The following is a 17,977-nucleotide window of genomic DNA, read 5'->3' as shown; positions in this document are numbered from 1 at the left end:
AAAGAAGGTTAATTAACTTAAATATGTGAATATAATGATTTGAAGCAACTCATTATCGATTGATAAATGTGTATATACAAGAAAATCGACTATATACTTAAACATAAGGTTGTGGAATTCTTGCAAATTCACTGCCGTTATGGCTTTATGTCCACTCCAGTGAGATGAAGAAGGTTAATTAACTTAAATATGTGAATATAATGATTTGAAGCAACTCATTATCGATTGATAAATGTGTATATACAAGAAAATCGACTTTATACTTAAATATTAGGTTGTGGAATTCTTGCAAATTCACTGCCGTTATGGCTTTATGTCCACTTCAGTGAGATGAAGAAGGTTAATTAACTTAAATATGTGAATATAATGATTTGAAGCAACTCATTATCGATTGATAAATGTGTATATACAAGAAAATCGACTTTATACTTAAATATAAGGTTGTGGAATTCTTCCAAATTCACTGCCGTTATGGATTTATGTCCACTTCAGTGAGATGAAGAAGGTTAATTAACTTAAATATGTGAATTTAATGATTTGAAGCATCTCATTATCGATTGATAAATGTGTTTATACAAGAAAATCGACTTTATACTTAAATATTAGGTTGTGGAATTCTTGCAAATTAACTGCCGTTATGGATTTATGTCCACTCCAGTGAGATGAAGAAGGTTAATTAACTTAAATATGTGAATATAATGATTTGAAGCAACTCATTATCGATTGGTAAATGTGTTTATACAAGAAAATCGACTTTATACTTAAATATAAGATAACGGAATTCTTCCAAATTCACTGCCGTTATGGCTTTATGTCCACTCCAGTGAGATGAAGAAGGTTAATTAACTTAAATATGTGAATTTAATGATTTGAAGCAACTTATTATCGATTGATAAATGTGTTTATACAAGAAAATCGTCTTTATACTTAAACATAAGGTTGTGGAATTCTTGCAAATTCACTGCCGTTATGGATTTATGTCCACTTCAGTGAGATGAAGAAGGTTAATTAACTTAAATATGTGAATTTAATGATTTGAAGCAACTCATTATCGATTGATAAATGTGTTTATACAAGAAAATCGACTTTATACTTAAACATAAGGTTGTGGAATTCTTCCAAATTCACTGCCGTTATGGATTTATGTCCACTCCAGTGAGATGAAGAAGGTTAATTAACTTAAATATGTGAATTTAATGATTTGAAGCAACTCATTATCGATTGATAAATGTGTATATACAAGAAAATCGACTTTATACTTAAATATAAGGTTGTGGAATTCTTGCAAATTCACTGCCGTTATGGATTTATGTCCACTTCAGTGAGATGAAGAAGGTTAATTAACTTAAATATGTGAATTTAATGATTTGAAGCAACTCATTATCGATTGATAAATGTGTTTATACAAGAAAATCGACTTTATACTTAAACATAAGGTTGTGGAATTCTTGCAAATTCACTGCCGTTATGGATTTATGTCCACTCCAGTGAGATGAAGAAGGTTAATTAACTTAAATATGTGAATATAATGATTTGAAGCAACTCATTATCGATTGATAAATGTGTTTATACAAGAAAATCGACTTTATACTTAAATATAAGATAACGGAATTCTTCCAAATTCACTGCCGTTATGGCTTTATGTCCACTTCAGTGAGATGAAGAAGGTTAATTAACTTAAATATGTGAATTTAATGATTTGAAGCAACTCATTATCGATTGATAAATGTGTTTATACAAGAAAATCGACTTTATACTTAAATATTAGGTTGTGGAATTCTTGCAAATTCACTGCCGTTATGGATTTATGTCCACTTCAGTGAGATGAAGAAGGTTAATTAACTTAAATATGTGAATATAATGATTTGAAGCAACTCATTATCGATTGATAAATGTGTATATACAAGAAAATCGACTTTATACTTAAACATAAGGTTGTGGAATTCTTGCAAATTCACTGCCGTTATGGCTTTATGTCCACTTCAGTGCGATGAAGAAGGTTAATTAACTTAAATATGTGAATATAATGATTTTAAGCAACTCATTATCGATTGATAAATGTGTATATACAAGAAAATCGACTTTATACTTAAATATAAGATAACGGAATTCTTCCAAATTCACTGCCGTTATGGCTTTATGTCCACTTCAGTGCGATGAAGAAGGTTAATTAACTTAAATATGTGAATTTAATGATTTGAAGCAACTCATTATCGATTGATAAATGTGTATATACAAGAAAATCGTCGTTGTACTTAAACATAAGGTTGTGGAATTCTTGCAAATTAACTGCCGTTATGGATTTATGTCCACTTCAGTGAGATGAAGAAGGTTAATTAACTTAAATATGTGAATATAATGATTTGAAGCAACTCATTATCGATTGATAAATGTGTTTATACAAGAAAATCGACTTTATACTTAAACATAAGGTTGTGGAATTCTTGCAAATTCACTGCCGTTATGGATTTATGTCCACTTCAGTGAGATGAAGAAGGTTAATTAACTTAAATATGTGAATATAATGATTTGAAGCAACTCATTATCGATTGATAAATGTGTATATACAAGAAAATCGACTTTATAACGGGTGATTTTTTTGAGGTTAGGATTTTCATGCATTAGTATTTGACAGATCACGTGGGATTTCAGACATGGTGTCAAAGAGAAAGATGCTCAGTATGCTTTGACATTTCATCATGAATAGACTTACTAACGAGCAACGCTTGCAAATCATTGAATTTTATTACCAAAATCAGTGTTCGGTTCGAAATTTTTTATCGACAAATTTTGTTCAGCGATGAGGCTCATTTCTGGTTGAATGGCTACGTAAATAAGCAAAATTGCCGCATTTGGGGTGAAGAGCAACCAGAAGCCGTTCAAGAACTGCCCATGCATCCCGAAAAATGCACTGTTTGGTGTGGTTTGTACGCTGGTGGAATCATTGGACCGTATTTTTTCAAAGATGCTGTTGGACGCAACGTTACGGTGAATGGCGATCGCTATCGTTCGATGCTAACAAACTTTTTGTTGCCAAAAATGGAAGAACTGAACTTGGTTGACATGTGGTTTCAACAAGATGGCGCTACATGCCACACAGCTCGCGATTCTATGGCCATTTTGAGGGAAAACTTCGGACAACAATTCATCTCAAGAAATGGACCCGTAAGTTGGCCACCAAGATCATGCGATTTAACGCCTTTAGACTATTTTTTGTGGGGCTACGTCAAGTCTAAAGTCTACAGAAATAAGCCAGCAACTATTCCAGCTTTGGAAGACAACATTTCCGAAGAAATTCGGGCTATTCCGGCCGAAATGCTCGAAAAAGTTGCCCAAAATTGGACTTTCCGAATGGACCACCTAAGACGCAGCCGCGGTCAACATTTAAATGAAATTATCTTCAAAAAGTAAATGTCATGAACCAATCTAACGTTTCAAATAAAGAACCGATGAGATTTTGCAAATTTTATGCGTTTTTTTTTTAAAAAAAGTTATCAAGCTCTTAAAAAATCACCCTTTACTTAAATATTAGGTTGTGGAATTCTTGCAAATTAACTGCCGTTATGGCTTTATGTCCACTTCAGTGAGATGAAGAAGGTTAATTAACTTAAATATGTGAATTTAATGATTTGAAGCAACTCATTATCGATTGATAAATGTGTATATACAAGAAAATCGACTTTATACTTAAACATAAGGTTGTGGAATTCTTGCAAATTCACTGCCGTTATGGATTTATGTCCACTTCAGTGAGATGAAGAAGGTTAATTAACTTAAATATGTGAATTTAATGATTTGAAGCAACTCATTATCGATTGATAAATGTGTTTATACAAGAAAATCGACTTTATACTTAAACATAAGGTTGTGGAATTCTTGCAAATTCACTGCCGTTATGGATTTATGTCCACTTCAGTGAGATGAAGAAGGTTAATTAACTTAAATATGTGAATTTAATGATTTGAAGCAACTCATTATCGATTGATAAAAGTGTATATACAAGAAAATCGTCGTTTATACTTAAACATAAGGTTGTGGAATTCTTGCAAATTCACTGCCGTTATGGATTTATGTCCACTCCAGTGAGATGAAGAAGGTTAATTAACTTAAATATGTGAATTTAATGATTTGAAGCAACTCATTATCGATTGATAAATGTGTATATACAAGAAAATCGACTTTATACTTAAATATAAGGTTGTGGAATTCTTGCAAATTCACTGCCGTTATGGATTTATGTCCACTTCAGTGCGATGAAGAAGGTTAATTAACTTAAATATGTGAATTTAATGATTTGAAGCAACTCATTATCGATTGATAAATGTGTATATACAAGAAAATCGACTTTATACTTAAATATAAGGTTGTGGAATTCTTGCAAATTCACTGCCGTTATGGATTTATGTCCACTTCAGTGCGATGAAGAAGGTTAATTAACTTAAATATGTGAATTTAATGATTTGAAGCAACTCATTATCGATTGATAAATGTGTATATACAAGAAAATCGACTTTATACTTAAATATAAGGTTGTGGAATTCTTGCAAATTCACTGCCGTTATGGATTTATGTCCACTTCAGTGCGATGAAGAAGGTTAATTAACTTAAATATGTGAATTTAATGATTTGAAGCAACTCATTATCGATTGATAAATGTGTATATACAAGAAAATCGACTTTATACTTAAATATAAGGTTGTGGAATTCTTGCAAATTCACTGCCGTTATGGATTTATGTCCACTTCAGTGAGATGAAGAAGGTTAATTAACTTAAATATGTGAATTTAATGATTTGAAGCAACTCATTATCGATTGATAAATGTGTATATACAAGAAAATCGACTTTATACTTAAATATAAGGTTGTGGAATTCTTGCAAATTCACTGCCGTTATGGATTTATGTCCACTCGAGTAAGATGAAGAAGGTTAATTAACTTAAATATGTGAATTTAATGATTTGAAGCAACTCATTATCGATTGATAAATGTGTATATACAAGAAAATCGACTTTATACTTAAACATAAGGTTGTGGAATTCTTGCAAATTCACTGCCGTTATGGATTTATGTCCACTTCAGTGCGATGAAGAAGGTTAATTAACTTAAATATGTGAATTTAATGATTTGAAGCAACTCATTATCGACTGATAAATGTGTTTATACAAGAAAATCGACTTTATACTTAAACATAAGGTTGTGGAATTCTTGCAAATTCACTGCCGTTATGGATTTATGTCCACTTCAGTGAGATGAAGAAGGTTAATTAACTTAAATATGTGAATTTAATGATTTGAAGCAACTCATTATCGATTGATAAATGTGTATATACAAGAAAATCGACTTTATACTTAAACATAAGGTTGTGGAATTCTTGCAAATTCACTGCCGTTATGGATTTATGTCCACTTCAGTGAGATGAAGAAGGTTAATTAACTTAAATATGTGAATTTAATGATTTGAAGCAACTCATTATCGATTGATAAATGTGTATATACAAGAAAATCGACTTTATACTTAAATATAAGGTTGTGGAATTCTTGCAAATTAACTGCCGTTATGGATTTATGTCCACTTCAGTGAGATGAAGAAGGTTAATTAACTTAAATATGTGAATTTAATGATTTGAAGCAACTCATTATCGATTGATAAATGTGTTTATACAAGAAAATCGACTTTATACTTAAATATAAGGTTGTGGAATTCTTGCAAATTCACTGCCGTTATGGATTTATGTCCACTTCAGTGAGATGAAGAAGGTTAATTAACTTAAATATGTGAATTTAATGATTTGAAGCAACTCATTATCGATTGATAAATGTGTATATACAAGAAAATCGACTTTATACTTAAACATAAGGTTGTGGAATTCTTGCAAATTCACTGCCGTTATGGATTTATGTCCACTTCAGTGAGATGAAGAAGGTTAATTAACTTAAATATGTGAATTTAATGATTTGAAGCAACTCATTATCGATTGATAAATGTGTATATACAAGAAAATCGACTTTATACTTAAACATAAGGTTGTGGAATTCTTGCAAATTAACTGCCGTTATGGATTTATGTCCACTTCAGTGAGATGAAGAAGGTTAATTAACTTAAATATGTGAATTTAATGATTTGAAGCAACTCATTATCGATTGATAAATGTGTATATACAAGAAAATCGACTTTATACTTAAACATAAGGTTGTGGAATTCTTGCAAATTCACTGCCGTTATGGATTTATGTCCACTTCAGTGAGATGAAGAAGGTTAATTAACTTAAATATGTGAATTTAATGATTTGAAGCAACTCATTATCGATTGATAAATGTGTATATACAAGAAAATCGACTTTATACTTAAATATAAGGTTGTGGAATTCTTGCAAATTAACTGCCGTTATGGATTTATGTCCACTTCAGTGAGATGAAGAAGGTTAATTAACTTAAATATGTGAATTTAATGATTTGAAGCAACTCATTATCGATTGATAAATGTGTATATACAAGAAAATCGACTTTATACTTAAACATAAGGTTGTGGAATTCTTGCAAATTAACTGCCGTTATGGATTTATGTCCACTTCAGTGCGATGAAGAAGGTTAATTAACTTAAATATGTGAATTTAATGATTTGAAGCAACTCATTATCGATTGATAAATGTGTATATACAAGAAAATCGACTTTATACTTAAATATAAGGTTGTGGAATTCTTGCAAATTAACTGCCGTTATGGATTTATGTCCACTTCAGTGAGATGAAGAAGGTTAATTAACTTAAATATGTGAATTTAATGATTTGAAGCAACTCATTATCGATTGATAAATGTGTATATACAAGAAAATCGACTTTATACTTAAACATAAGGTTGTGGAGTTCTTGCAAATTCACTGCCGTTATGGATTTATGTCCACTTCAGTGAGATGAAGAAGGTTAATTAACTTAAATATGTGAATTTAATGATTTGAAGCAACTCATTATCGATTGATAAATGTGTATATACAAGAAAATCGACTTTATACTTAAATATTAGGTTGTGGAATTCTTGCAAATTAACTGCCGTTATGGATTTATGTCCACTTCAGTGAGATGAAGAAGGTTAATTAACTTAAATATGTGAATTTAATGATTTGAAGCAACTCATTATCGATTGATAAATGTGTTTATACAAGAAAATCGACTTTATACTTAAACATAAGGTTGTGGAATTCTTGCAAATTAACTGCCGTTATGGATTTATGTCCACTTCAGTGAGATGAAGAAGGTTAATTAACTTAAATATGTGAATTTAATGATTTGAAGCAACTCATTATCGATTGATAAATGTGTATATACAAGAAAATCGACTTTATACTTAAATATTAGGTTGTGGAATTCTTGCAACTTCACTGCCGTTATGGCTTTATGTCCACACCAGTGAGATGAACAAGATTAATTAACTTAAATATGTGAATTAATTGATTTGAAGCAACTCATTATCGATTGATAAATGTGTATATACAAGAAAATCGACTTTATACTTAAATATTAGGTTGCGGAATTCTTGCAAATTAACTTCCGTTATGGATTTATGTCCACTCCAGTGCGATGAAGAAGGTTAATTAACTTAAATATGTGAATTTAATGATTTGAAGCAACTCATTATCGATTGATAAATGTGTATATACAAGAAAATCGACTTTATACTTAAATATTAGGTTGTGGAATTCTTGCAAATTAACTGCCGTTATGGATTTATGTCCACTTCAGTGAGATGAAGAAGGTTAATTAACTTAAATATGTGAATTTAATGATTTGAAGCAACTCATTATCGATTGATAAATGTGTATATACAAGAAAATCGACTTTATACTTAAACATAAGGTTGTGGAATTCTTGCAAATTCACTGCCGTTATGGATTTATGTCCACTTCAGTGAGATGAAGAAGGTTAATTAACTTAAATATGTGAATTTAATGATTTGAAGCAACTCATTATCGATTGATAAATGTGTATATACAAGAAAATCGACTTTATACTTAAACATAAGGTTGTGGAATTCTTGCAAATTAACTGCCGTTATGGATTTATGTCCACTTCAGTGCGATGAAGAAGGTTAATTAACTTAAATATGTGAATTTAATGATTTGAAGCAACTCATTATCGATTGATAAATGTGTATATACAAGAAAATCGACTTTATACTTAAACATAAGGTTGTGGAATTCTTGCAAATTAACTGCCGTTATGGATTTATGTCCACTTCAGTGCGATGAAGAAGGTTAATTAACTTAAATATGTGAATTTAATGATTTGAAGCAACTCATTATCGATTGATAAATGTGTATATACAAGAAAATCGACTTTATACTTAAATATAAGGTTGTGGAATTCTTGCAAATTAACTGCCGTTATGGATTTATGTCCACTTCAGTGCGATGAAGAAGGTTAATTAACTTAAATATGTGAATTTAATGATTTGAAGCAACTCATTATCGATTGATAAATGTGTTTATACAAGAAAATCGACTTTATACTTAATAATAAGTTGTGGAATTCTTGCAAATTAACTGCCGTTATGGCTTTATGTCCACTTCAGTGCGATGAAGAAGGTTAATTAACTTAAATATGTGAATTTAATGATTTGAAGCAACTCATTATCGATTGATAAATGTGTATATACAAGAAAATCGACTTTATACTTAAATATAAGGTTGTGGAATTCTTGCAAATTAACTGCCGTTATGGATTTATGTCCACTTCAGTGCGATGAAGAAGGTTAATTAACTTAAATATGTGAATTTAATGATTTGAAGCAACTCATTATCGATTGATAAATGTGTTTATACAAGAAAATCGACTTTATACTTAAACATAAGGTTGTGGAATTCTTGCAAATTAACTGCCGTTATGGATTTATGTCCACTTCAGTGCGATGAAGAAGGTTAATTAACTTAAATATGTGAATTTAATGATTTGAAGCAACTCATTATCGATTGATAAATGTGTATATACAAGAAAATCGACTTTATACTTAAACATAAGGTTGTGGAATTCTTGCAAATTAACTGCCGTTATGGATTTATGTCCACTTCAGTGCGATGAAGAAGGTTAATTAACTTAAATATGTGAATTTAATGATTTGAAGCAACTCATTATCGATTGATAAATGTGTATATACAAGAAAATCGACTTTATACTTAAATATAAGGTTGTGGAATTCTTGCAAATTAACTGCCGTTATGGATTTATGTCCACTTCAGTGCGATGAAGAAGGTTAATTAACTTAAATATGTGAATTTAATGATTTGAAGCAACTCATTATCGATTGATAAATGTGTTTATACAAGAAAATCGACTTTATACTTAAATATAAGGTTGTGGAATTCTTGCAAATTAACTGCCGTTATGGATTTATGTCCACTTCAGTGCGATGAAGAAGGTTAATTAACTTAAATATGTGAATTTAATGATTTGAAGCAACTCATTATCGATTGATAAATGTGTATATACAAGAAAATCGACTTTATACTTAAATATAAGGTTGTGAAATTCTTGCAAATTAACTGCCGTTATGGATTTATGTCCACTTCAGTGCGATGAAGAAGGTTAATTAACTTAAATATGTGAATTTTATGATTTGAAGCAACTCATTATCGATTGATAAATGTGTTTATACAAGAAAATCGACTTTATACTTAAATATAAGGTTGTGGAATTCTTGCAAATTAACTGCCGTTATGGATTTATGTCCACTTCAGTGAGATGAAGAAGGTTAATTAACTTAAATATGTGAATTTAATGATTTGAAGCAACTCATTATCGATTGATAAATGTGTATATACAAGAAAATCGACTTTATACTTTAATTTAGGGTTGTGGAATTCTTGCAAATTAACTGCCGTTATGGATTTATGTCCACTTCAGTGCGATGAAGAAGGTTAATTAACTTAAATATGTGAATTTAATGATTTGAAGCAACTCATTATCGATTGATAAATGTGTATATACAAGAAAATCGACTTTATACTTAAACATAAGGTTGTGGAATTCTTGCAAATTAACTGCCGTTATGGATTTATGTCCACTTCAGTGCGATGAAGAAGGTTAATTAACTTAAATATGTGAATTTAATGATTTGAAGCAACTCATTATCGATTGATAAATGTGTATATACAAGAAAATCGACTTTATACTTAAATATAAGGTTGTGGAATTCTTGCAAATTAACTGCCGTTATGGATTTATGTCCACTTCAGTGCGATGAAGAAGGTTAATTAACTTAAATATGTGAATTTAATGATTTGAAGCAACTCATTATCGATTGATAAATGTGTTTATACAAGAAAATCGACTTTATACTTAAATATAAGGTTGTGGAATTCTTGCAAATTAACTGCCGTTATGGATTTATGTCCACTTCAGTGCGATGAAGAAGGTTAATTAACTTAAATATGTGAATTTAATGATTTGAAGCAACTCATTATCGATTGATAAATGTGTATATACAAGAAAATCGACTTTATACTTAAATATAAGGTTGAAGAATTCTTGCAAATTAACTGCCGTTATGGATTTATGTCCACTTCAGTGCGATGAAGAAGGTTAATTAACTTAAATATGTGAATTTAATGATTTGAAGCAACTCATTATCGATTGATAAATGTGTATATACAAGAAAATCGACTTTATACTTAAATATTAGGTTGTGGAATTCTTGCAAATTAACTGCCGTTATGGATTTATGTCCACTTCAGTGCGATGAAGAAGGTTAATTAACTTAAATATGTGAATTTAATGATTTGAAGCAACTCATTATCGATTGATAAATGTGTATATACAAGAAAATCGACTTTATACTTAAATATTAGGTTGTGGAATTCTTGCAAATTAACTGCCGTTATGGATTTATGTCCACTTCAGTGCGATGAAGAAGGTTAATTAACTTAAATATGTGAATTTAATGATTTGAAGCAACTCATTATCGATTGATAAATGTGTTTATACAAGAAAATCGACTTTATACTTAAACATAAGGTTGTGGAATTCTTGCAAATTAACTGCCGTTATGGATTTATGTCCACTTCAGTGCGATGAAGAAGGTTAATTAACTTAAATATGTGAATTTAATGATTTGAAGCAACTCATTATCGATTGATAAATGTGTATATACAAGAAAATCGACTTTATACTTAAACATAAGGTTGTGGAATTCTTGCAAATTCACTGCCGTTATGGATTTATGTCCACTTCAGTGCGATGAAGAAGGTTAATTAACTTAAATATGTGAATTTAATGATTTGAAGCAACTCATTATCGATTGATAAATGTGTTTATACAAGAAAATCGACTTTATACTTAAATATAAGGTTGTGGAATTCTTGCAAATTAACTGCCGTTATGGATTTATGTCCACTTCAGTGCGATGAAGAAGGTTAATTAACTTAAATATGTGAATATAATGATTTGAAGCAACTCATTATCGATTGATAAATGTGTATATACAGGAAAATCGACTTTATACTTAAACATAAGGTTGTGGAATTCTTGCAAATTAACTGCCGTTATGGATTTATGTCCACTTCAGTGCGATGAAGAAGGTTTATTAACTTAAATATGTGAATTTAATGATTTGAAGCAACTCATTATCGATTGATAAATGCGTTTATACAAGAAAATCGACTTTATACTTAAATATTAGGTTGTGGAATTCTTGCAAATTCACTGCCGTTATGGATTTATGTCCACTTCAGTGCGATGAAGAAGGTTAATTAACTTAAATATGTGAATTTAATGATTTGAAGCAACTCATTATCGATTGATAAATGTGTATATACAAGAAAATCGACTTTATACTTAAATATAAGGTTGTGGAATTCTTGCAAATTAACTGCCGTTATGGATTTATGTCCACTTCAGTGCGATGAAGAAGGTTAATTAACTTAAATATGTGAATTTAATGATTTGAAGCAACTCATTATCGATTGATAAATGTGTTTATACAAGAAAATCGACTTTATACTTAAATATTAGGTTGTGGAATTCTTGCAAATTAACTGCCGTTATGGATTTATGTCCACTTCAGTGCGATGAAGAAGGTTAATTAACTTAAATATGTGAATTTAATGATTTGAAGCAACTCATTATCGATTGATAAATGTGTTTATACAAGAAAATCGACTTTATACTTAAACATAAGGTTGTGGAATTCTTGCAAATTAACTGCCGTTATGGATTTATGTCCACTTCAGTGCGATGAAGAAGGTTAATTAACTTAAATATGTGAATTTAATGATTTGAAGCAACTTTTTATCGATTGATAAATGTGTTTATACAAGAAAATCGACTTTATACTTAAATATTAGGTTGTGGAGTTCTTGCAAATTAACTGCCGTTATGGATTTATGTCCACTTCAGTGCGATGAAGAAGGTTAATTAACTTAAATATGTGAATTTAATGATTTGAAGCAACTCATTATCGATTGATAAATGTGTATATACAAGAAAATCGACTTTATACTTAAATATAAGGTTGTGGAATTCTTGCAAATTAACTGCCGTTATGGATTTATGTCCACTTCAGTGCGATGAAGAAGGTTAATTAACTTAAATATGTGAATTTAATGATTTGAAGCAACTCATTATCGATTGATAAATGTGTATATACAAGAAAATCGACTTTATACTTAAACATAAGGTTGTGGAATTCTTGCAAATTAACTGCCGTTATGGATTTATGTCCACTTCAGTGCGATGAAGAAGGTTAATTAACTTAAATGTGTGAATTTAATGATTTGAAGCAACTCATTATCGATTAATAAATGTGTTTTTACAAGAAAATCGACTTTATACTTAAATATTAGGTTGTGGTATTCTTGAAAATTAACTGCCGTTATGGATTTATGTCCACTTCAGTGCGATGAAGAGCGTTAATTAACTTAAATGTGTGAATTTAATGATTTGAAGCAACTCATTATCGATTGATAAATATGTATATACAAGAAAATCGACTTTATACTTAAACATAAGGTTGTGGAATTCTTGCAAATTAACTGCCGTTATGGATTTATGTCCACTTCAGTGCGATGAAGAAGGTTAATTAACTTAAATATGTGAATTTAATGATTTGAAGCAACTCATTATCGATTGATAAATGTGTATATACAAGAAAATCGACTTTATACTTAAATATAAGGTTGTGGAATTATTGCAAATTAACTGCCGTTATGGATTTATGTCCACTTCAGTGCGATGAAGAAGGTTAATTAACTTAAATATGTGAATTTAATGATTTGAAGCAACTCATTATCGATTGATAAATGTGTATATACAAGAAAATCGACTTTATACTTAAACATAAGGTTGTGGAATTCTTGCAAATTAACTGCCGTTATGGATTTATGTCCACTTCAGTGCGATGAAGAAGGTTAATTAACTTAAATATGTGAATTTAATGATTTGAAGCAACTCATTATCGATTGATAAATGTGTTTATACAAGAAAATCGACTTTATACTTAAATATTAGGTTGTGGAATTCTTGCAAATTAACTGCCGTTATGGATTTATGTCCACTTCAGTGCGATGAAGAAGGTTAATTAACTTAAATATGTGAATTTAATGATTTGAAGCAACTCATTATCGATTGATAAATGTGTATATACAAGAAAATCGACTTTATACTTAAATATAAGGTTGTGGAATTCTTGCAAATTCACTGCCGTTATGGATTTATGTCCACTTCAGTGCGATGAAGAAGGTTAATTAACTTAAATATGTGAATTTAATGATTTGAAGCAACTCATTATCGATTGATAAATGTGTATATACAAGAAAATCGACTTTATACTTAAATATTAGGTTGTGGAATTCTTGCAAATTAACTGCCGTTATGGATTTATGTCCACTTCAGTGCGATGAAGAAGGTTAATTAACTTAAATATGTGAATTTAATGATTTGAAGCAACTCATTATCGATTGATAAATGTGTATATACAAGAAAATCGACTTTATACTTAAATATAAGGTTGTGGAATTCTTGCAAATTCACTGCCGTTATGGATTTATGTCCACTTCAGTGAGATGAAGAAGGTTAATTAACTTAAATATGTGAATTTAATGATTTGAAGCAACTCATTATCGATTGATAAATGTGTATATACAAGAAAATCGACTTTATACTTAAATATAAGGTTGTGGAATTCTTGCAAATTAACTGCCGTTATGGATTTATGTCCACTTCAGTGCGATGAAGAAGGTTAATTAACTTAAATATGTGAATTTAATGATTTGAAGCAACTCATTATCGATTGATAAATGTGTATATACAAGAAAATCGACTTTATACTTAAATATAAGGTTGTGGAATTCTTGCAAATTCACTGCCGTTATGGATTTATGTCCACTTCAGTGCGATGAAGAAGGTTAATTAACTTAAATATGTGAATTTAATGATTTGAAGCAACTCATTATCGATTGATAAATGTGTATATACAAGAAAATCGACTTTATACTTAAATATTAGGTTGTGGAATTCTTGCAAATTAACTGCCGTTATGGATTTATGTCCACTTCAGTGCGATGAAGAAGGTTAATTAACTTAAATATGTGAATTTAATGATTTGAAGCAACTCATTATCGATTGATAAATGTGTATATACAAGAAAATCGACTTTATACTTAAATATAAGGTTGTGGAATTCTTGCAAATTAACTGCCGTTATGGATTTATGTCCACTTCAGTGCGATGAAGAAGGTTAATTAACTTAAATATGTGAATTTAATGATTTGAAGCAACTCATTATCGATTGATAAATGTGTATATACAAGAAAATCGACTTTATACTTAAACATAAGGTTGTGGAATTCTTGCAAATTAACTGCCGTTATGGATTTATGTCCACTTCAGTGCGATGAAGAAGGTTAATTAACTTAAATATGTGAATTTAATGATTTGAAGCAACTCATTATCGATTGATAAATGTGTATATACAAGAAAATCGATTTTATACTTAAATATAAGGCTGTGGAATTCTTGCAAATTAACTGCCGTTATGGATTTATGTCCACTTCAGTGCGATAAAGAAGGTTAATTAACTTAAATATGTGAATTTAATGATTTGAAGCAACTCATTATCGATTGATAAATGTGTATATACAAGAAAATCGACTTTATACTTAAACATAAGGTTGTGGAATTCTTGCAAATTAACTGCCGTTATGGATTTATGTCCACTTCAGTGCGATGAAGAAGGTTAATTAACTTAAATATGTGAATTTAATGATTTGAAGCAACTCATTATCGATTGATAAATGTGTATATACAAGAAAATCGTCGTTGTACTTAAACATAAGGTTGTGGAATTCTTGCAAATTAACTGCCGTTATGGATTTATGTCCACTTCAGTGCGATGAAGAAGGTTAATTAACTTAAATATGTGAATTTAATGATTTGAAGCAACTCATTATCGATTGATAAATGTGTATATACAAGAAAATCGACTTTATACTTAAACATAAGGTTGTGGAATTCTTGCAAATTAACTGCCGTTATGGATTTATGTCCACTTCAGTGCGATGAAGAAGGTTATCTAACTTAAATATGTGAATTTAATGATTTGAAGCAACTCATTATCGATTGATAAATGTGTATATACAAGAAAATCGACTTTATACTTAAACATAAGGTTGTGGAATTCTTGCAAAATAACTGCCGTTATGGATTTATGTCCACTCCAGTGCGATGAAGAAGGTTAATTAACTTAAAAATGTGAATATAATGATTTGAAGCAACTCATTATCGATTGATAAATGTGTATATACAAGAAAATCGACTTTATACTTAAATATTATGTGGAATTCTTGCAAATTAACTGCCGTTATGGATTTATGTCCACTTCAGTGCAATGAAGAAGATTAATTAACTTAAATATGTGAATTTTATGATTTGAAGCATCTCATTATCGATTGATAAATGTGTATATACAAGAAAATCGAATTTATACTTAAACATAAGGTTGTGGAATTCTTGCAAATTAACTGCCGTTATGGATTTATGTCCACTTCAGTGCGATGAAGAAGGTTAATTAACTTAAATATGTGAATTTAATGATTTGAAGCAACTCATTATCGACTGATAAATGTGTATATACAAGAAAATCTACTTTATACTTAAATATAAGTTTGTGGAATTCTTGCAAATTAACTGCCGTTATGGATTTATGTCCACTTCAGTGCGATGAAGAAGGTTAATTAACTTAAATATGTGAATTTAATGATTTGAAGCAACTCATTATCGATTGATAAATGTGTATATACAAGAAAATCGTCTTTATACTTAAACATAAGGTTGTGGAATTCTTGCAAATTAACTGCCGTTATGGATTTATGTCCACTTCAGTGCGATGAAGAAGGTTAATTAACTTAAATATGTGAATTTAATGATTTGAAGCAACTCATTATCGATTGATAAATGTGTATATACAAGAAAATCGACTTTATACTTAAATATAAGGTTGTGGAATTCTTGCAAATTAACTGCCGTTATGGATTTATGTCCACTTCAGTGCGATGAAGAAGGTTAATTAACTTAAATATGTAAATTTAATGATTTGAAGCAACTTATTATCGATTGAGAAATGTGTATATACAAGAAAATCGTCGTTGTACTTAAATATAAGGTTGTGGAATTCTTGCAAATTAACTGCCGTTATGGATTTATGTCCACTTCAGTGAGATGAAGAAGGTTAATTAACTTAAATATGTGAATTTAATGATTTGAAGCAACTCATTATCGATTGATAAATGTGTTTATACAAGAAAATCGACTTTATACTTAAACATAAGGTTGTGGAATTCTTGCAAATTCACTGCCGTTATGGATTTATGTCCACTTCAGTGAGATGAAGAAGGTTAATTAACTTAAATATGTGAATTTAATGATTTGAAGCAACTCATTATCGATTGATAAATGTGTATATACAAGAAAATCGACTTTATACTTAAATATTAGGTTGTGGAATTCTTGCAAATTCACTGCCGTTATGGATTTATGTCCACTTCAGTGCGATGAAGAAGGTTAATTAACTTAAATATGTGAATTTAATGATTTGAAGCAACTCATTATCGATTGATAAATGTGTTTATACAAGAAAATCGACTTTATACTTAAATATAAGGTTGTGGAATTCTTGCAAATTAACTGCCGTTATGGATTTATGTCCACTTCAGTGAGATGAAGAAGGTTAATTAACTTAAATATGTGAATTTAATGATTTGAAGCAACTCATTATCGATTGATAAATGTGTTTATACAAGAAAATCGACTTTATACTTAAATATAAGGTTGTGGGATTCTTGCAAATTCACTGCCGTTATGGATTTATGTCCACTTCAGTGAGATGAAGAAGGTTAATTAACTTAAATATGTGAATTTAATGATTTGAAGCAACTCATTATCGATTGATAAATGTGTATATACAAGAAAATCGACTTTATACTTAAATATTAGGTTGTGGAATTCTTGCAAATTAACTGCCGTTATGGATTTATGTCCACTTCAGTGCGATGAAGAAGGTTAATTAACTTAAATATGTGAATTTTATGACTTGAAGCAACTCATTATCGATTGATAAGTGTGTATATACAAGAAAATCGACTTTATACTTAAATATGAGGTTGCGGAATTCTTGCAAATTCACTGCCGTTATGGATTTATGTCCACTCAAGTGAGATGAAGAAGGCTAATTAACTTAAATATGTGAATTTTATGATTTGAAGCAACTCATTATCGATTGATAAATGTGTATATACAAGAAAATCGACTTTATACTTAAACATAAGGTTGTGGAATTCTTGCAAATTCACTGCCGTTATGGATTTATGTCCACTTCAGTGAGATGAAGAAGGTTAATTAACTTAAATATGTGAATTTAATGATTTGAAGCAACTCATTATCGATTGATAAATGTGTATATACAAGAAAATCGACTTTATACTTAAATATAAGGTTGTG

General features: G+C 29.8%; 1 long non-coding RNA gene across 1 annotated transcript; it reads left to right on the top strand.

Annotated features, from left to right (window-relative positions):
* The first annotated feature begins 308 nt into the window (after positions 1 to 308).
* Positions 309 to 16,163, top strand: LOC125780018 (uncharacterized). Its single transcript, XR_007423513.1, has 3 exons — positions 309 to 339; positions 838 to 938; positions 16,146 to 16,163. It is a non-coding gene; the product is annotated as an uncharacterized LOC125780018 (long non-coding RNA).
* The last annotated feature ends 1,814 nt before the right edge of the window (positions 16,164 to 17,977 follow it).

This window comes from Bactrocera dorsalis, unplaced genomic scaffold (assembly GCF_023373825.1).
Source record: "Bactrocera dorsalis isolate Fly_Bdor unplaced genomic scaffold, ASM2337382v1 BdCtg038, whole genome shotgun sequence".
Classification (NCBI taxonomy): domain Eukaryota; kingdom Metazoa; phylum Arthropoda; class Insecta; order Diptera; family Tephritidae; genus Bactrocera; species Bactrocera dorsalis.
This window is presented reverse-complemented; position numbering and strand designations above follow the sequence as displayed.